General features: G+C 39.2%; 1 protein-coding gene and 1 long non-coding RNA gene across 6 annotated transcripts in view; one reads left to right on the forward strand and one right to left on the reverse strand.

Annotated features, from left to right (window-relative positions):
- The window catches only part of PRR16 (proline rich 16), a 387,870-nt gene that overhangs the window by 283,288 nt on the left and 83,417 nt on the right, over window positions 1–21,165 (reverse strand). The gene's annotated exons all lie outside the window — the stretch shown is intronic.
- LOC120240250 lies at window positions 3,199–8,229 on the forward strand. Of its 2 annotated transcripts, none has more exons than XR_005530609.1 (3): window positions 3,199–3,267; window positions 6,728–6,923; window positions 7,999–8,229. It is a non-coding gene; the product is annotated as an uncharacterized LOC120240250 (long non-coding RNA). The 2 variants fall into 2 exon arrangements; XR_005530608.1 differs by having other exon boundaries at window positions 6,794–6,923.

The raw sequence follows: 21,165 nt of genomic DNA on the forward strand, positions 1-21,165 counted from the left end.
CCATCAACAGATGAATGGATCAAGAAGATGTGGTTTATCTATACCATGGAATACTACATGGCAATGAGAAACAATGAAATCTGGCCATGTGTAGCAACATGGATGGACCTTGAGGGTGTTATGCTGAGCGAAATAAGTCAGGCAGAGAAGGACAAATATCATATATTTGCACGTATAGGAGGATTAGGAGGAACTTGACGGAGGAACAAGGGGGAGAAGAAGGGCGGAAATGGTGGGGGAAAGGGAGAGAGGCAAACCATGAGAGACTCTTGAATGCTGACAAAAACTGAGGACTGATGGATGTGGGGGGGAGGGTGGGATGGGCATGGAGGAGGGCACTTTGGGGATGAGCACTGAGTGTTATGTGGAAAATAATTTGACAATAAACTATTTGTAAAAAAAAAAAAAAAAAAAAGAATTTTGACCCAGAAAAACAACAATGGCACTGAAACAAGATTGATATAAGCCTAAGCCCTTATTAAAGCTGAGACGCTCCACCGAACACCCCTTTTACCCTTCCTGATGGAATTCTTTGCTGCACAGCTGATTTCTGAAAACTAGACCAACAGAGTAATTTAAAAATTGTGGATTAAAAAAATATTAACTGCAGATCAAGGATATTTGTTATTCTTTCCCAGAGAATCAGTATCTTAACTCCTTTTCTATGCTTCCAGAATCACCGCTCATACCTTGTGAACTTGGACGGGATTATCCAAGCGCACTTCCACCACAGAAGCTAATGTTCCAGATACTCTCTTCACTTCTCTTGCAGCTAGAGCTCAGGCAAATGACCTGTGTGCTGCCAATCACATTTCTAGAGATGGCTGACTAAAGAAACTCTCTGGCAGAGAGAAAAATTACAGCAAGTTCAAATGCCAGGAGCAGCCAGAGCAGGGACGCCAATGTGGGTGTTACAGGTCAAGGGCTAACTCTGCTGAGGTGCTATAAGCAGCTCTCATTGCACTGTGAGGGTACATGCTGGTCGTCACAAATGCACTTCATGAAGGAGTTTGAGGAATTTTTCTGGAATACTTGACTTTAAGTCTCCTGGAATTCCGGTGATTCCATCCACAACCTACTATTCTTATAGCACATTATTTTCCTTAATGAAGCAGATGACTTCAGTACCTGCCAGTCAACTTCCAACTGCCAGCACCTGCTCCTTGCTTGAAGGCTTGCTCTGGTTGCCTGAGCCCACCCTCCTCCCCACCTCATGCATGATGGAAAACAGGTTGGAAATAATGGGAAATTAAAAAGCCTTACAGGATTGGCGCTTCATCAGGAATTGCTAGGAGTTTGTTCACAATGCCCCACTTTCCCCTCAGGGGTAACAACCATGGTGGATTAAGCTACTATAGTGGCCTGTTTGATAATGCACTTCCCCCCCCCCCCTTGTGGCTTCTTTCCTGTTTCTTTATCATTCCCCAATTCCTCTGCTCATGTTGCTGAGATCACTTCCCAGATGATCTATTTGCATATGAATCTGGTTTCAGAGTCTGCTTCTGTAACACATACTCAAACACTTAAAAAAAAATTCAAAACTTGGTTTATGTCACCTATAAGGCAGAAACCTGATTACCTTCATATATTCTGGAATTTCACATTACAGAAAAATGTCTAGTCACATGATGAGTGAAAAGATCTAAGCTCTCATGATTCTCTCTTTACCTTTCTGCTCCTTTCTCATTCTAATTGGAATTTTATAAAAAAAAAACAAAAACAAAAACACAACAAAACAAAAAGAAAACAAAGCATGGAAAGTGAAATTCTAGAGCTCTTATATTAAATACCATAATGAGCTCTTACTAAACAAGTGACACTGGGGGTGCCTGGGTGGCTCAATTGGTTAAGCGTCCGACTTCAGCTCAGGTCATGATATCATGGTTCGTGGGTTCGAGCCCTGCGTCAGGCTCTGTGCTGACAGCCAGCTCAGAGCCTGGAGCCTGCTTCAGATTCTGTCTCCCTCTCTCTCTGATCCTCCCCTGCTCTCTCTCTCTCTCTCTCCTTCTCAGAAATAAATAAAACATTAAAAAAAAGAACAGGTGACACTGGACTATTTACCTAATTTTTCTGAATCTCGATTTCTTCTCAGAGAAACTCTCTTATTGTGAAAAAACATAAAATAAATCTTTCAAGTGTCTACACAGTACCAGTCACTCAAACAGGAAACATATGAACATTACTTTCTTCCTCTTTGTTCTCTCATTTGCTCCTTTCCTTGACCAAACTTGTTCCTTTTTATATAAACGATACTTGAACAAAATCAAAATATCCGAGTAAATATGGCTTTGGTGCTATCATTTAATGCATAATGCATGGAGAACCCTACATAGAACATTTCCCGGAAGGTGGTAACTCGGATTGTACATTTGATGACACTTTCACTACCCCTAAGGGTCTGCTCAACATGTATGGAACAAAAGTCACCTTGCACAAAACACACCCATCTAGTATAGATAGGTTTCCTTCAATAGCTTCTTTCTGTGCCCATGACTTCTTCACAACACATGCTTCATTCCTTCTCACATAGTCAACACATTGATCTTATATCCTTAGTGCCCTAAATATTTCTCCAGCCACTGCCTTCCCCAGAGCTGCATGCTCTTTAAGTCTGAACAACTAATTTGACTAATTGGGTAAACCAATTGAACCCAACTACTTTTCCAAATAACATTGGCATTTTTTCCCCTTGGGCTTTATTAACTCTGAGAAACCAGGAGAACTTTAAGCACAGAGCAGAATGTTTAAGGGGGATATATCTGGACAAGAAGATATTTTTCACACTGTCAAATCCTACACCATAGGTGACTGCTTTTTCCGGCAAAATATACCACTGGCTCTATGACTTTCTGATGATAATAAATCTCTTATTTCTACACCCTGATGTTGACAATTAGTGACTTTTTAAAGTATTCATTAGCAAGTGCTTTTTAAACACCATTATGTTCAAACCTAACTTCTAGGTATTAGAAGTCAGCAAATAAAGAGCCACCATCCCCGCCCCCACACTCTAAGACCTTATATGTTAGTTGTGAAATTGAAGTACATATGCATGAAGTTTTCATGTGTAAGTTGAAGACTATATATGACTTCCTGTGCAAATGAATTTACATGCACAAAACACTTTAATGGAGTTCTAGCATGTTAAGATGAATGGGTATCATAATAGCTAAGAATGACAGTATGGAGTGTGTGAAGATTGGAGGAACCCTTGAAAGAAGGAAGAGTATTTAGCTCAGGGAAGACAGAAAAAAATGAACATTCCAGGTAGGGACAATTACTGTGGCAGAGACTGAAAGGAGCTCTATTACGAAAGTGATGTGACCCACTGGGCCAAAGCAGAGTTCTAATGTTGAAAATCTGTGAATAACTTGAGTATGGCCATATTTTTTGTTTAGCCAGAGAGGTATGTGTGCCTACAGGTTGATATTTTATGTGAGAGTGAATGGGAAATCACTGGATATACATCATGTATCTTCCTGGAACAACAATTTAACTCATATTTAAGGGAAACACAATTGACATCAAAACAAAGAGCCACACATACTGAGAGTAGGTTACAAGACTAACATGAAACTCAGCAGAAAGGCCCAAGGGAAAACGGATTTGACCTGTGTAAATACCCTATTGGTAGCCAAAGACCAGACTGAGGGTAGGGTCACCAAAGATAGTGTTTACAGTAGAAAAGTAGAGTTTCAGGTGCCTGGGTGGCTCTATCAGTTGAGCTCTGACTTTGGCTTAGGTCATGATCTCTCAATATGTGGGTTTGAGCCCTGCATCTGGCTCTGTATTGACAGCTCAGAGCTTGGAATCTGCTTCAGGTTCTGTGTCTCCTCTCTCTGCATCTTCCCTACTCTCTCTCTCTCTCTCTCAAAAATGAATAAACATTTAAAAAAAATTTAAGCAGAAGTTGGGGGCAGACAGGCCAAGAACTACACACGAAAGAGCTTAAGAGGGACTAGTGGGAGAAATAGGGGGTGATCCAAGAGTCAACTGTCATGGAAGCTATAATATCAAAGAAGGGATAGTCATCCCTGTCAAATAACGCAGATAATTCAAATGAGATACAAATTAAAGATATCCTTTAGATTTAATTCTTAATAAATTATTAGCAACACCCGACAGAGTAATTTCAGGAAAAAGGTGTTGCAAAGCTCAAATACAATTAGAATTTTAGACAGGGGCAAGGTTTCTTTTCCCATTCCCAGAAAATAGGTCTCAGTTTCCCTGGGGTGAAACCCTCTGGCTCCCCACAGATGCTGTTAGGAGTTCCTTGTCCACCAGCCTAGCAATCCATATGCCTCCACTGTGCTGAGCAAGTTGACTGCATGACATCAAAGTAGGGAGCAGGATTTTCAGGACTGAGTCTGATATGAGGAAGTCAATACATGGAACAAGAGATTTCAAGGGCCAAGGGGGAGGGTGTTGCATGAAATCTGCCCTTCAGTGACAGATCTACCTCCAAGGAAAAGTACTATCTCCAAAATAGCTGAAAGAGCCTGAGGTGGAAAGAAATAACTATATTGTGGGTGAGGAGCCCCTCTAGAAAAAAAAGGAAAATATACAATGCAAGTGTGATGCTTACCAGTGTTCGCTAACTGTGACCTTGAGACCTGTGTTTCTTCCCATGTTTTTAGTCTTTGACTTCCTGAGGTAACCTTAAGTGAGGCACATCTCCATTTTGAAAGTTGGAATCAAATTTTTTTTGATGGGTTTCAATAGTGTCAAAGGATATAACTTCTAGTTTGGATAGAAATGCTAAATGGCTTTCTAAAATGTATCCAAAAAGGTTATAAAAATAACCATGATGATGTAATTACCTTATCATTCAGTTCAAAACATACGAACCTATCCTTTTTAATATTCAAAAATCTCATGCCTTTTCTTTCAGCGAAATCATATTTTCATTCCATTTTCCCTACAGGTTATCTTCCTGTATTTTTATACATGCGTGTTTTGACTGAACACGCTATCATCTTTCTTTGCAATAAAAATATAATTAAATATAAAGGTATAACAACATTTCCTATGAACATACATTTGAAATGTCTAAAATTTCTTCTGGAATTATTGTTAACAATTACCTGCAGTAACCAATTGTTCAGGGAAACATTAGAAATCATCATAAATAACATTTTAAAACATAAAAAAATGTACAAAGCCTTATTGGAAATGGATCTATTACTAAGACAGAGGAGGTCTATCTATTGATGATATCGTGACTAAAGAGGTTTCCCATTAGCACCTGGAAGCTTCTGTATTTATGGGCAACCCAGCAGCTAAGATGTGGGATGGGGACAGGGGTGAATAACTGTCAAAGGGGAGGTAGGAGAGGAGAATGGGGGTGTCCATTCAGAAAAGGCATTTTCCCAAGAAAGAGCCTATGTGGAAGTGGGGGATTTGAAAATCAATTTCCTTAATCTATTCTTACTCAAGGACACTTACAGTCTCTTGTTATTTACATCCAGGACACAACATCTCAAAGAGATGAAGAGCATCTCAGAGTGCAGTTCTCCTGAAAAGAGAGTTTTCCTTCCCATCTGACTGTGCCCATTTGGGAAAACGTCTTTGTCTTTTGTGCTATAGACTCTAGCACAGGAGCTAGACATATATATAGTATGTTATATTCAGAGAGCCATTATAGGATCGTTTATAATTTAAGGAAAAGAGCAGTGGGAATCTATTCCTTCTCGTTATAACTTTTCCGTTCCTTACATTAAGTGCTAACATTACTTTATTAAAAGGATTCTGTTGCAAAATCCAGTCCAGTGCTGTGCAAAAGACTTGGGTCCAGGGAGGAAGGTGGTGCCAGTGTTTATCACGAGGATGCTGTCATAGGAATATAGGAGCCTCTGGTTCAAAAGAGGGGCAGGAGTGAAGGTAGGGACAAGCAGTGGGGTTGGGGTGTGAGTGCAGACAAGAATCAGGTTTTTAGTACAGGGGTGCCTGAGTGATTTAGTCGGTTAAGTGTTCGACTTTGGCCCAGGTCATGATCTCACGGTTGATGGGTTGGAGTACCACGTCGGGCTCTATGCTGACAGCTCAGAGTCTGGAGCCTGTTTCAGGTTCTGAGTCTCCCCCTCTCTGTTCCTCACCCACTTATGCTCTCTCTGTCTCTCTCTCTCTCAAAAATCAATGGACATTAAAAACTTAGAAAAGCTCTCTCTCTCTCTCTCTCCCCTAGAAATAAATAAAAAACATTAAAAAAAAATTTAAAAAAAAAGGGCGCCTGGGTGGCTTAGTCGGTTAAGCGTCCGACTTTCGCTTAGGTCATGATCTCGCGGTTCGTGGGTTCGGGCCCTGCGTCGGGCTCTGTGCTGACTGCCAGCTCAGAGCCTGGAGCCTGTTTCAGTCTGTGACTCCCTCTCTCTCTGACCCTCCCCTGCTCACGCTGTCTCTCTCTCTCTCTCTCTCTCCTAGAAATAAATAAAAAACATTAAAAATAAAAAAAAATTTAAAAACTTAGAAAAGATTTTTACTATAATATAAACAAGGAAGCCCCATAAACTTATGCCATAAAAATGGCTAAAGAAACATTTCTCCCTTTAAAGCAAAAAGCATGCAAAATATTGAGGAACTATAGATAAGAGATAGCCACTGCCATTTGAGAATTTTATCAAGTAGTAGAAAACAAATCACTGCGGTCTGGGGAATAACATTCAGGGTGAGAACTGCATTGACCAAACCTACAGAGAAATGATTTCACAAAAATAATGTTAATTTTTAGATGACTACATTGGACTCTGTTTCCGTGGCATGATGAAGACGACATATCTATCTGGTGTTCTTTTAGGCAGAGGAGCCACATAATAAATGCAAGCTGGTGTGGCTGACATTAGAAGAAACTCATCCCACACTAGTCAAAGAAAAAAAATCAAGTAAAAAAAACACAACAAAAAACAGAAACGAAGATATTGAGCAAGGTATGAATCATATCCTGTTCTCGTAAAACTTTGTGGTTATATTTGATTTACACAATTTGGTTATGGGAATCAGCCACCAGAAGTTTGTATAAATGATTTTTTTGCCCAAAGTGTACAGAACCAAAAAGGACAAACAGTTTCAAACACAGGAAATTGCTACATCTTCAGAGGAAAACCCTGGCATTTACTTAAATTTGTGTTCTAAATGTCAAATTCAACACAAGACAAAGATAAGGTGTACTTTGGGCCTAATATGTGAGGACACTCTCAGCACAGTGCTTGCTCAGTGTACACTCATGTTTAATGAATAAATCAACACTTGTTTAATGAATAATTAATGAATGGTCAGTACCCTCGCCCCCCCAAAAAAAACTCCATAAACTACACATTAGGAAGAAGTACACTGACATCTATGAAAACCTGCCATTACTGTATTAATTGTTAGAAACAGATTTATTAAAATTTTTTTAAACATTAAAAAATGGTGAATTAAAAATGTAGTTGTATTGTCTTAGTTCTTCCACTATGATCTCACATATTCTATTTTTTTAGAGAGAGAAAGCAAGGGAAGGGCAGAGAAAGAGGGAGAGAGAGAATCCCAAGCAGACTCTGTACTGTCAGAGCAGAGCCTGAGGTGGGGGTCAATCCCATGAATTGTGAGATCAGGACCTAAGCCAAAACCAAGAGTCAGATAATTAACCCACTGAGCCACCTAGGTGTCCCTCACATATTCTTAATATAATGTATTTATAAATCATTTCCCTCAAAAAACAAAGCACAGATTCAAGGTTTTATCTATCATCTATCTATCTATCTATCTATCTATCTATCTATCTATCTATTCAGAGAAAGAAAGAGATTGTGAGCAGGGGAGAGGATGAGGGAGAGGGAGAGAGAGAGAATCCCAAATAGGCTCCTCACTTAGTGTGGAGCCTGACTCGGAGGTGGATTCCCAGGACCCTGGGATCATGACAAGTTAAGGAAAATGACTGAGATCGATCTCAAGCAAGGCCACCCCAGTGTAGCAGTTTCCTTTTGTTACTTTAACGTGATGTTTGTTCTTTTGCTTCTTAAGGTGGAGGACAGCAGCCAAAGAAGTTGAACACCATATATATAGCATATCTACTGCAAAGGTATAATAATCCACAGATGTGCAAGCCAATGGACTCACAGATGCAAAGTTTGTTTTTTCCGTGAGCTGAAAAGAAGTGCAAATTGAAACTAAGTTGATCTGGCATCCCATACATTTTACACACATCTGATAGTATTGTTATTAAAAATCTACCAGAAGGGCAGAGCAAAGGCATTCATCATATTCTGACCTCATTTTTTTGCCTTGGTGAAAAGATGATATAAGAGAGGGAAAAGTTTTTCTCCCTTAGTAAATTATTAGTTATGAAATTATTCATACAAATGTTAGGAGGCTTATAGATCAGGAATAATTTCAATGGGCAAATTGGCCTTCTGAGTGTAGGTCCACATTTTATGCTGAATTGAGTGAAGGGCTGGCCCTGACGTATTCATTATGAGTCTAGCATATTTAACAGGGGGTTCATAGAGAACTGCATTTCCAGTGTTACATAACATCAGGCAGATTAGGGGTCTGCTCCCATTAGAGTTTCACAGCCCCTGACTTGCACTTAGGGAAGATGAGTGTTTAGGGCTTAACAAATTGAGTGCTTTCGCTCTATGATTTTAGAGATCAATGACTCACACTAATGCTGTTCCAAAAATAATATGCTACCTCTGCCAAGTTCATGGTAGTGTTACCTATTTATTCAACTTCCAGTTTTTAAATTTTGCTAATATACTGCTTCAGTTAATTACACAGTATTACCTTATCTGTATCTATCTGCAAAACCCCCATGTGAACAACATCATTTCATGTGTACATGAATGCCAAGTCATTTCAGTGGATCTTTGAAGATAGTAAAAGTTCCATTTTAGTTACCTTTTTCTTCCTCCCCAGTTCTAGCTTCAAGTATTCACCCAACTAATGACCACATGTTGCCGGGTTACTTGGAAATAGGACTGTGCACCTTCTGGCTGATTTCTAGTCCCACTGATGGGAAGGCTTCCTACTGCCCCTTCATCTCCATGCTGTGACAACCAAATCTGGCCACAAGTAAATCATATGGTCTATCTGATATATATGTATGTATAACATACATATGTATAACATACATACATACATCTATATATATACGTATATGTATGTATACATATATATCATATAAGTATATATACACACATATACATATATGTATATATATAGACATTTGTATGTATGTTATGTGTGCGTGTGATATGAGAATATTTGCTCTCTGCCTTTCTGTATTCAAATAAAATACACTGTTAAATTACTTCTTAATATCTTCTTAAAGAAACTGAAATATTTCACACACCACAAATCTTAAAAATAACAAGAAACTTCCAAAATATTTCTTCAGGGTCAGATATTTGGCAAAAGGCATTTCACAATTCATTCGAAGTAGGCATCCAGATACTGGTTTTCAATAATATATGGTTGTTGAACCCAATTACCCAAAGATAAAGTCCAAAATCAGAAATTTGGTCATTGAGTAAATTGAGGGCCAAATTGTTGCTTAATTTCCTGAGACTGAAAATAAAATTTGACTGAGATGCTTTCATTTCTCTCTCTCCAAATGCGTGTGTGTGTGTGTGTGTGTGTGTGTGTAAGTGCACAAGTATGTATATATATTGTTATCAACTTGCTAAATATCTTATTGGTCTAATTCGAATATTTTATGACTAATAAAACTACAGAGGCTAGTATTTTATACATTACTAACACAGGCTAGGATTTTAGTACTTACATGGTGAATCATAACTCAAACTCAAATTTTAATCTGGCTTCAAAATTATTAGGTTTTATGGGCATTCTGTAATTGCAGGCTTCAAAACATAGCCATTTAAAAGTGAGCAAAACACCTGCCTTCTGTTCCCCTCTGTCTCCTGTGTCATCTGAGTGAAAGAAGAACACTGACTTTGCTTAGGTTTGTAATGAACAGCTTTAAGAAAATTCCCCTGTGGTTGCCTTGACCTTTCCAACTGTAATATTCTTGGGATTAACATTTTCCTACGTTAAAAACATGACTGCAAAATGAAATATGTCTGCTGCACAGTAGAGATTGGAGTACAATGTTCATTTTTATACATACACATTTTTACATTGGGATGTGCTTTTAGCACATTTGTGCTAAAACAGTACTACTAATGCTAAAGATGGATTAAATAATATTAGAAAGGACTTGAGTATGGGAAAGAGAATTCTAAGTGGAAGGTAGAATCAAATTCAATGGGCATCTATTTAACTTACTAAGAAGATAAATAAGAATGGGCCAAACAAATGTGGATGAATTTCCATCAAGAAGAACATTAAGATTATATATATATAATATATATATAATTTATATATATAAACATATATCACATATCACATATATACACACACACATATTACAGTGACGGTTACCTATAAAATATAGGATTTATTTAAGAATATAAACAGATTTAATGACCACTGAATCGATAGATCAATTCATTAGATTTTTAAAAAATATTTGAGAGAGAGATAAAGTGGGGGAGGGGCAGAGAGAGAGAGAGAGAGAGAGAGAGAGAGGATCTGAAATGAGCTCTGGGCTGACAGCAGAGAGGCTGATGCAGGGCTCAAACTCACAAACCAACTCACAAACCATGAGATCATGACCTGAGCCGAAGTTGGATGCTTAACCGACTGAGACACCCAAGCACCTCAATTAATTAGATTTTATATAAGATGTGTAATCTCCTTCCTATTTATTTATTTATTTGAGAGAGAGAGAGAGAGAAACTTACACAATCTCCATGCTCAGTACAGACCCTGATGCAGTGCTCCATCCTAAGACCTTTCTTTCCTCTCGTTTTAAAATAAAATCAGTGGGGCAGGGGGTGCATGAATGGCTCAGTGGGTTAAGTGCCCAACTCTTGAGCTTGGCTCAGGTTATGATCTCATGGTTCATGGGACTGAGCCCTAGTCTGGCTCTGTGGTGACAGCTGGGCACCTGCTTAGGATTCTCCCTCTCTCTCTGCCCCTCCATTGCTTGTGCTCGTGCTCCCTCTCTCTCTTTCTCTCAAAATAAATAAGGCATTTAAAAATAAGTAAATAAATAGAATTTAATCAAAATGCGCAAGAACATGTGGTCAAATATAACCTGAACTGATAGTATAAGAAAGACATGATGTTGACTCATCCTGGGAACTCAGTGGACAGAGTCAATTGCCGACTGGATAAACAAGCACATGCACCAGGAACATAGCCCACTGAGCTGTAAGTCCTCTAACAGTTTCTTTTCGTCTCTAAAACAGACCGGGCATGGAATCACCCAACATACCTAATGCAGCTTCTCAGGAAGCAACTTTTCTGTCTATCTGATAGCATTATTTTCAAAAATCAATTTGTGATCATCAGCTCACCCTTGTGATTTTACACCAAGAGAGATGATGAAAAGTCTTTGGCTTTTAGGAAAAGTTACCTACACCCACCATTTATATGACTCAGTAAATTCATGTAAACCAAAACAAATTCAACAAACTGAATAGTTAAAGCCAAAGCTTTTTGTACTTTTTACATACATATTTCAGAGTAAGGGCAGCTTATCTGGTACCTGTTCTGCCATCTTTTCCCCTAACAGTATTCTTCATCTTTTGCTCCCCATTCTAATTAAAAAAAAAAAGAGTTGAGTCTAAGTATCCACCATGGGTTTCATTGTAGGAAAAAAATCTATTATTATGAATACAAATGTTTACATTTAAACAAATATGTCCACTAACCTTTGTTATTTTAGAAATTTTCCAAATAAGAATTTTTTTCTATCTATGCAATAAAAGTTGTTTTTTTTTACAAGTGGTTTATTGTCAAATTAGTTTCCACATAACACTCAGTGCTCATCCCCACAAGTGCCCTCCTCCATGCCCATCCCTCCTCCCCCCCACATCCTTCAGTCCTCAGTTTTTATCAGCATTCAAGAGTCTCTCATGGTTTGCCTCTCTCCCTTTCCCCCACCATTTCCCCCCTTCTTCTCCCCCTTGTTCCTCCGTCAAGTTCCTCCTAATCCTCCTATACGTGCAAACATATGATATTTGTCCTTCTCTGCCTGACTTATTTCACTGAGCATAACACTCTCAAGGTCCATCCATGTTGCAACACATGGCCAGATTTCATTGTTTCTCATTGCCATGTAGTATTCCATCGTATAGATAAACCACATCTTCTAGATCCATTCGTCTGTTGATGGACACTTAGGCTCTTTCCAGGTTTTAGCTATTGTTGAGAGTGCTGCTATGAACATTGGGGTACTTGTGCTCCTGTGCATCAGCACTCCTGTATCCCTTGGGTAAATTCCTAGCAGTGCTATTGCTGGGTCATAGGGGAGTTCTATTGTTAGTTTCCTGAGGAACCTCCACACTGTTTTCCAGAGGGGCTGTACCCGTTTACATTCCCACCAACAGTGCAGGAGGGTGCCCGTTTCTCCACATCCTCGCCAGCATCTAGAGTTCTCTGATTTGCTCATTTTAGCCACTCTGACTGGCGTGAGGTGGTCTCTCAGTGTGGTTTTGATTTGTATTTCCCTGATGAGGAGGGATGCTGAGCATCATTTCATGTGTCTGTTGGCCATCTGGATGTCCTCTTTGGAGAGGTGTCTGTTCATATCTTCTGCCCATTTCTTCACTGGGTTGCTTGTTTTTCAGGTGTGAAGTTTGGTGAGTTCCTTATAGATTCTGGATATTAACCCAATAAAAGTTATTTCTAAAGAACATTTTAATGTTTATTTTGACAGAAAGAGAGCACAAGTTGCGGGGAAGGGGAGTGGGGAGACAGAAGGAGAAAGAGAATCCTAAGCAGGCTCCATGCTATTAGTGCAGAGCCAGACAAGGGGCTCTAACTCACAATTGTGAGATCACGACTTGAGCTGAAATCAATAGTTTGTCGCTTAACTGACTGAGCCACCCAGGCACCCCTCTAAAGAACTTCTAAAAAGACAATAAAAATGCAAAAAAGATATGTATCATTTTCTTTACAATGGCAACTGCGGGACACTTTCTTTAATCAACTCAGTACAAAGTTTTCCAGTTAAAAGTTACTGCTTATAGTCTCTGCTACCTCTACTTTCCGCTCTGAAATCAGTGCAATAAAAACCAAACCAAACCAAACCAACAAAAAGCACACAAAAAGCTTTTCTTTTTAACAAAAGTGTGGATGATCTTCTGCCAAATATAATGAAATACTGGGCAGACTGAGGGAAAGGAAGATTCAAGGTATTTAAACCACATCAGATGTCAAAGAGGATACAGCATACTCCCAAGTTAGGTGGCATGCCCCAAAAAGTGGGCGTAGGGGCAAATCAGCGATCCTGAAGAGAGAGAAGGTCAACTGGCATATAAAGGCAACAGAAAGTCCGTGTGCTTAGGTGACATGATGGAGTGACAAGGAAAGCAGAGTAAGAAGAAGAACATCATGGACACATTATCTTTGCCTCAGGCTCTTCCCAAAGCGCCAGGGTGGAGGAGTACAGTACGTGAATATCATTTCTAAAATGTCTAATCTCTGGCAACCAAGGACAAGTGAAAAAACCAGCGAAGGACATGTAGGCCGCTGCTAGGAGTCAAAAATATCTTCTATCAATGAGCAGAGATATACCCAAAAGTAGAGTACCCAAAAGTGAGTTTGCATAACTGACCCAAATTTTACAGGCATGTTTTTCCAGCTCAGTGCCCTGGCTCAGACTGAAGTAATATTGTGAAGCAGGAAACTGCCCCAGAAACGATATCTTTTATTCCATGATTAGCAACAATTACAAGTGACGCAGTATGTGATATAGGCAAAGAACTTACAAGAAAATATGAGCAAAGGAATATAAGTGATACATACATAGATATAACACACACACACACACACACACACACACACACACACACAAACCAAACAGAAGAAATTGAGAAAAAATTGCTCCTTAAAATCAATCACAGACAACATGGCCTATAAGAATGAAAACAAGCTCAAATAATAGTTTCAAAGTAGCTATAATGACACAAGGCTGAACAGTACTCGCATAGCTCAGAAATGAAAGGCAAAATCTTATTTACAAATTCAAAAACAGTCGCTGTGAAAAGGAAATAGACACTACTGAAAAAGCCAGTTAACCTAAAGACCTAGTTTGATCTCGTTCAAACAAGAATAATGGAGAAAATACTGAAATTTACATATGACTATACATGCTCAGATTGTATCTGGAAAGTAACAACATAAATTTAACAATGGTGCTTCTGGGAAGGCTAAACAATTTGGGAGTCTTAGGGGTAGGAAGGACAATTACCTCTAATATATATTTTTATTTTTTCATATTCTTTTTTTAGTTTTTACCATTAAAATGTTATAATATCAATTATGTACTGTGGCCATAGTCTGTTGTATTATACTGTATTAATCTATCGTAAAGACACTTGAAATGATCCCATAGACATTTATGGCCAATTAAATTTGTTCTTTAGTGATGGATCTTTGTTTTATAAAGTATTTCATTAAAACCACACTGTACTCTCACTGTGCATATTTAAAAAGATGTGATCAGACTTAAATGTCAATGAAAAAAGTACAAAGGTGGCGGAGAGATCACAGAACGTAAAAAGAAAAAAAATTGTGGTGAAAACAACATTTCAAATGATCAGAGACCAGAATTCTTTTTTTTTGTTTTTTTTACAAATAGTTTATTGTCAAATTAGTTTCCACATACCACTCAGTGCTCATCCCCACAAGTGTCCTCCTCCATGCCCATCCCCCCATCCCCCCCACATCCATCAGTCCTCAGTTTTTGTCAGCATTCAAGAGAGAGACCAGAATTCTTAATAGCACATTGGGGAAGAAGAGAAATATGATTTCTAGTCCCCCAAGAATGGTGGGCCATCTCAAAACTTTCCATGAGTTGTTTGTTGTTGTTGTTGTTTGGGATTTGTTGTGGTGGTGGTGGTTGTTGTTTTAATACACATTTCTGGGCCTGAGCAGAGCTGGCTCCAGTAATTTGTGTGAGGGTACCAATTTCTTTTAATTATTTTTTTTTCTTACTGTGTATTTTTGAGAGAGAGAGAGAGAGAGAGAGAGAGCAAGAGCGCGAGAGAGTATGCACAAGTGGGGCAGGGGCAGACAGCGAGGAAGACATAGATTCCGAAGCAGGCTCCAGGCTCCAAGCTGTCAGCACAGAGCCTGATGCAGGGCTCGAACCCACAAACTATGAGATCATGACTGGAACCAAAGTCTCATGCTTAACCGACTGAGCCATCCAGGCGCCCCCCCAATTTCCCTTTCAAATGGCCCTTCTTACCTGCACATCACTGCTTTAATCATACCATCCTCTATGAGTCTCATTGGTATAGGATTATGCTTTGTGTACACAATGTCAACAAATTAAGTGACATGAAAGTATAGCTTTATTTAACCAAATATGTACATACTGCATATTTAAGAAACAGCGCTTGAGGGGCGCCTGGGTGGCTCAGTCGGTTAAGCGTCCGACTTCAGCTCCGGTCATGATCTCATGGTTCATGGATTCAAGCCCCACATCAGGCTCTGTGCTGACAGCTCAGAGTCTGGAGCCTGCTTCGGATTCTGTGTCTCCCTCTCTCTCTGACCCTCCCCTGCTCATACTGTCTCTCTCTCTCTCAGAAATAAATAAAACATTAAAAATTTTTTAATAAAAAAACAGAAAGTGTTTGAGACATGTATTCTTTTTTGATTATTATTATTATTATTTTGAGAGAATGAGCATGAGCAGAGAAGGGGCAGAGAGAGAGGATCCCAAGCAGATTCCATGTTGACAGCAGTGAGCCTGTGGTGGGGCTCAAACCCACAAACCATGAGATCGTGATCTGAGAAGTCCGACGTGCAACAACTGAGCAACCCAGGTGCCCTGCGTTCTGTCTTTTCAAAACACTGCCTTCCCATCAATGGGTCTCAATGCATGCTAGCCTTTGAGAAGTGACATTAATGGAAATGGTTACATAAGACAAAATCTTAATTAAAAAAAAACTTTAACATATTCACAGGAAATTTTTTGAAGATCATGATATTGATATATTTTGCATCATAAGAAGCTAGACAAAATGGGAAAGGTAGATATTAATATAATGAAAAAAGAAAGTAACTGAGCATGCATATGACTTGGAAAAAATATGCCAAGAACAAAAAATATTGCGTTTTATTTAACTGCTTTAAGTTAAATGTAGTTTTCCCTTTCAACCTAAGAAAGTAACATAATGGTAAACTTTGAAAATAAAAAAAATGTTTGAATCTACTTAGTACTTGGAAAAGACAATCACTAAAGGTACAAATGTAATTAATTCTAAGATAATTCTAAGAACAACAATAAATCACTGAATAGAGACAATGATGCAAATGGAGCAAACCGATTTGTATGATTTCATGAGAAAAAAGACAATTTTCCCATTTAATCATTATAATTAATTCTTCTAAAATTAGGCTTAAAAAACCAGAACGTTCATGGATGATTGATGTGGGGACTTCTGATTGGAAAAGAGAAAGTTCTGTGCTTTATCATAGCAGTTGAAAAAGAGAGGAAAAATAAAAGACAGAACCTTTCATTTCAGCTTTTGTTCTAAAACAAAAATTAAATCAATTTTCAGGGTCTAAAAAGCATTTTCAAATAAAAAAAATCAAATCCTCTTACTTACATGACATAATACACAAAGAAGTCTAATTTAAAATGAAAAAAATTCCAAAAACAAGAATCAAAAGATGAAAAGTATAATAAAGCCAGAGATGAAACAAAATACACACTTTGATTAGGTACCATTGGGCACTCCTATCAGGAATGGCATTGACCTTTTCTGATTAACTACTGCTCCTTGAACCTTTCTTTTCCTCAGATAGTTTTAGAAATCTGCCTTTGTCTGTCAAAATCACCCCTTTCATCTTGAGTTTCGAATTCTATACGTTTAGAGCAAATAAAGGTAAATCTGTTCACAAAGATACTATTATTGGCAATGGAAACGCAGACTCATTTTTATTTCTCAGGAGTGGCTCCCATTAACAATAAACTCTCATCTTCTCAACGTTATACTTTGAACGCTTGGATCAAGCACTGTCCGGAGGACCCCTCCTGTCCCAGGGCTGTACGAACATGAGTGCGTGTAATTGTTTTGCACTGTGGTTTCTTCCTTGTCTCAGCAGACCCTGCACTACCTGGGCCAGATTACGCTGTGAGCTAATCTTCAGGTTTCATGTGATGATCAGAAAGGAAGGTAGGGATACATTCTCAAATGGAATCTTGAAAGGCAATAGCCTCTGGCACTGTTTTCCAGCAAGAAGGTATTGTCTTTCATAGGTAGGCTAGAGCCACTCCCGCAAACCCAGAGGGTTAAGGAGAATCCCAGACTCCAGACTTTGAATGTGTAGATGCAGGGAGTCATATCACAAGTCATGGTGTACCAGTTCTTCCCCAGAGGGCCTTAATCTTGGTACAGACAGATTTTCCAGATTCAAGCATTTTTCTGGGACTCTCTGACTTCTGTAATTAATTTCTGGGCCTGATCCTTCACTTCACCCTCTAGCTCAAGGACGTGAAATTCTTTTTATATACCACCAGTTTGGCCTTTGGTTTTACCAGAGGCCTTAAAAAGATGATCAATCACCTTCAACCTTTCATGGTCTTCCTCCAAGGTTTTTATTAACCCCACTGAAGAGCCATCTGATTCCACTGTTCTTATGTTTACTACTATTACAGCTTTCTCAAAAGCCTCAGACTATACTCACTAGTGCATGCTCTTAACCCTCTATCAGGAATCAGTCTACCACTGATGACCGTTTTAACAATTCCATTTGTACACCACGCATGGTGCTTCCCCATCACCAGTAAGAGATCCATGGTGCAAATCAGCCACTGGGGAGCCCAGTTCTAGAATCCATATAAATCAGCTGTTTTGACCACTCACTCCTGACACTAGTGGTCATAGGTGGGGTTTCCCAGGAAACAGACTTCAAAATGGAGATTGGTTTGCCTGTGATTTACTGGAGATTGTTCTCTGGGATCAATACCTATAAGGGAGAGAAGGAGGATTGTGCAGGAGGAGAATGGAACTGTGGGGAATTTGCCCTGGAGGCCCTGGTCAATTCCTCTGTTGATGAAGATACCCCAGATTGAGGCCAATGGATGGAACTTTGTAGCTATCTCTCCCCATGGAGCTGAGTATAGAAAAGAGGCCTCAACTTTCACAAGACAACTCCCTCTGGCCAAGAATATTTAATGGGGAGGGATTCATCTGGCAATCCTGCAACTGAGAGCAAAGAGTACTTCCACCCTAAAAGGGGAATCTAGGCAGCAGACCACAGCACCTACTCTATAATCTAACACTCAAATGTCACTCTTTTTGTTTTTTTTTTTTTAATTTATTTTTGAGAGAGACAGAGAGCACAAGTGGGAGAGGTGCAGAGAGAGAGGGGACAAAAGATCAGAAGTAGGTTCCCTGCTTCGTAGCAGAGGCTGAAGCGGGGCTAGAACTCACTAACTGTGAGATCATGGCCTGAGCCAAAGTCGGAGGCTTAACCAACTGAGCCACTCACGTGCCCCAAATGTCATTCTCTTTGTTAATCGTTCCCTATCCCATGCACATAATGTAATGCTCACACAGTTGTGCGTGCACCACTGTTTCTCATTGATTTCTACTATAAATTATCATTTCTATTCCTGTCTCAACCACAGAACTTTAGACTTTTTAAGCAGAGGAATCATACATCTAGTCAACACTTTGCACTTACTAGGGACTGATTAAAACTGTTATATATGACCATGGGGAGCCCCTGTAAGAAATGTATCAGAATTCCAAGTTTGCCGTACAATTTTGCCACTTGACCTCTCACCAATATGGTTGGTATTAAGTATGCAACCAGGATGGTTAAGGAAGAGCGTCATACTGGAATAATAAAGAACATAATGGAAAACCCTTAATTTCCACTGATGTTCACACATTTAAAGCAGGATTGCTTTTAATGTGCAATTCCTTCAAGTATTATGTTCGTTTTACCTGTGTAGCAATCCAGATTTTTTTCTTTGATAAAGAGAATGGGAACCAAGTCTTATTGGGGGGGAGGGGTACTTCATGTTTCTTAAAAGTTTGTGAATGTGATCAAATTTGTAAACTAGAAATTCATGAACACATTACTATTTGGACTCTCCAAAAACCACTTTGGGGTGTATGAGATTATGCAAATGTGTCATTATTGAGTGGAGTAGTTTAAGCCAAATGACTTCAATACTGTTTTACTTATTTCCATTTTTAAAAATTTTAAAGTATATTTATTTTAAGAGACCAGGAGAGACAGTGTGCTTGCATAAGTGCACATTGAGGTGAGGCAGAGAGAGAGGGAGGGAGAGAATCTCAAGCAGGCTCCATGATGTCAACACAAAGCCCAACACGGAGCTTGATCTGACGAACTATGAGATCATGACCTGAGCCGAAATCAAGAGTCAGATGCTTAACCAACTGAGCTACCAGACACCCCTTATTTTCATTTGTAAATTTTGTCTCTGTCAATAGCTCATGTATACTAATAATAGAATACCGAAGATGATGAAGCTAAGTGTTCCTTTTTTATTTTAAAGCAATCATCATCTATTTAGCAATCAGGTCGACCAAGTAAGCATAAGTTATAAATATAATGGTTAAAATCTCACTGGTAATGACAGATAAAATTGCATCTACTTCCACTCGTCTTTACTCTGGATGGAGTTCTTCCCTCAGGGCAACACCAATTTACATGATTCATCTGCATTTGTTCCAGTTATATGGAAGAAAAGATAAGGATACATATTGAGAATCTTTTCTATAACATTCCTTCTATTTTGTGCTAACCTTATTTTCTTTTAGCTAATTAAAACATTTAAAGTGGCTCTAATAAAATTCACCCCAGATCATTTGTATCATTTGTAAGAATATGTATGAAGTCTGTCGATGGTGAACACGCACCTTCCTATTTATTATCCCCCACCCCTTCCTTTATGGTCATTGCTAAGCAACATCTAGGTAATATGTACAGATACAACATCACAGGTATCTGCTAATAAGCAGTCTGGCTTCAGGCCAAAGTCCTGTGTAGTCCTCCAGGGCCTCTCTAGGCTTTGCACTGCAGGCACCTCTGGGGGACACTGCATTCCGCTCACCAGACTTACTGTAGAGCCAGGGCACTTAAGGGTTTTGGGGGGAGTTTCAGTCAAAGACTCAGTTCCTCCGGGGCAGCCTTGCTCATATGAGTATCTGCATCCCTGGTCCACGAGACTCCGTTTGAAGTCTCCTTACTGGGGGGTCTTGAGGGATGATTCCCAAGAGGCTTCATAGAGACTTCTTTATCCTGAGCCCTGGATGATGACTTCTACTTTGACTCAGTCACTCCTAGCTCTTCCCAGTGTCCCCTCCCCTCCAGCCTATTTGTCTATAAAGAGACAGAAGCCTTCTGTTGGAGCCTCCAGGCTGTAGTCACCTGACCTTCAGCTGGTGCCATTACACAGAGAAAAATGGAATGTGGGGAGTGAGCACCACGTTTTGCCTCTTGCTTGTACTGTCACAGTAAGTGGTAGAGGCTTGGTTGTTACTTTCAGGGCTGTCCTAATGGATCACCTTGATGTCTGATTACTTAACGGTTAAGTGCTCGCCAACTTCCAGACCTTATCACAGTCATCGTGGAACTTGGTTTCTCACTGCCCAAGATCCTTTATCTGAGAGATGTTCATGGTTAAATGTGTGCTGCTCCTCAGCCATGATTTTGTGATAGTACTTGTGAAGACAGGAATATTTTTTGAGGCTGACAGGATAATCAAAGAGGGTGGAATGTCAGGCATTTTGAAAACTGTTACAAGTTTTGGGAGGATGTACTTTGAAGAGTTACATTTTAGTAGTCATAGTATTGTGTAGTTCTTGAGTGCACAACACAGTACTGGTAACTAGAGGAACAATGTTATACAGTAGGTCTCTAGAACTTACTCATTTTATGTTAACTGAAACATTATATCTGTTGAACAGCAACTTGCCATTTCTCCCTGCCCCCAGGCTCTGGCAACTGCCATTCCACTCTATTTTTATGAATTTTTCTATTTTAGATACATCATATGTAAGTGGAACCATGCGGTATTTATTCTTTTTGGCTTATTTCGCTTATAATATCCTTTAAGTTTATTCA

This window comes from Hyaena hyaena, unplaced genomic scaffold (assembly GCF_003009895.1).
Source record: "Hyaena hyaena isolate Hyena2069 unplaced genomic scaffold, ASM300989v1 scaffold_250, whole genome shotgun sequence".
Classification (NCBI taxonomy): Eukaryota; Metazoa; Chordata; class Mammalia; order Carnivora; family Hyaenidae; genus Hyaena; species Hyaena hyaena.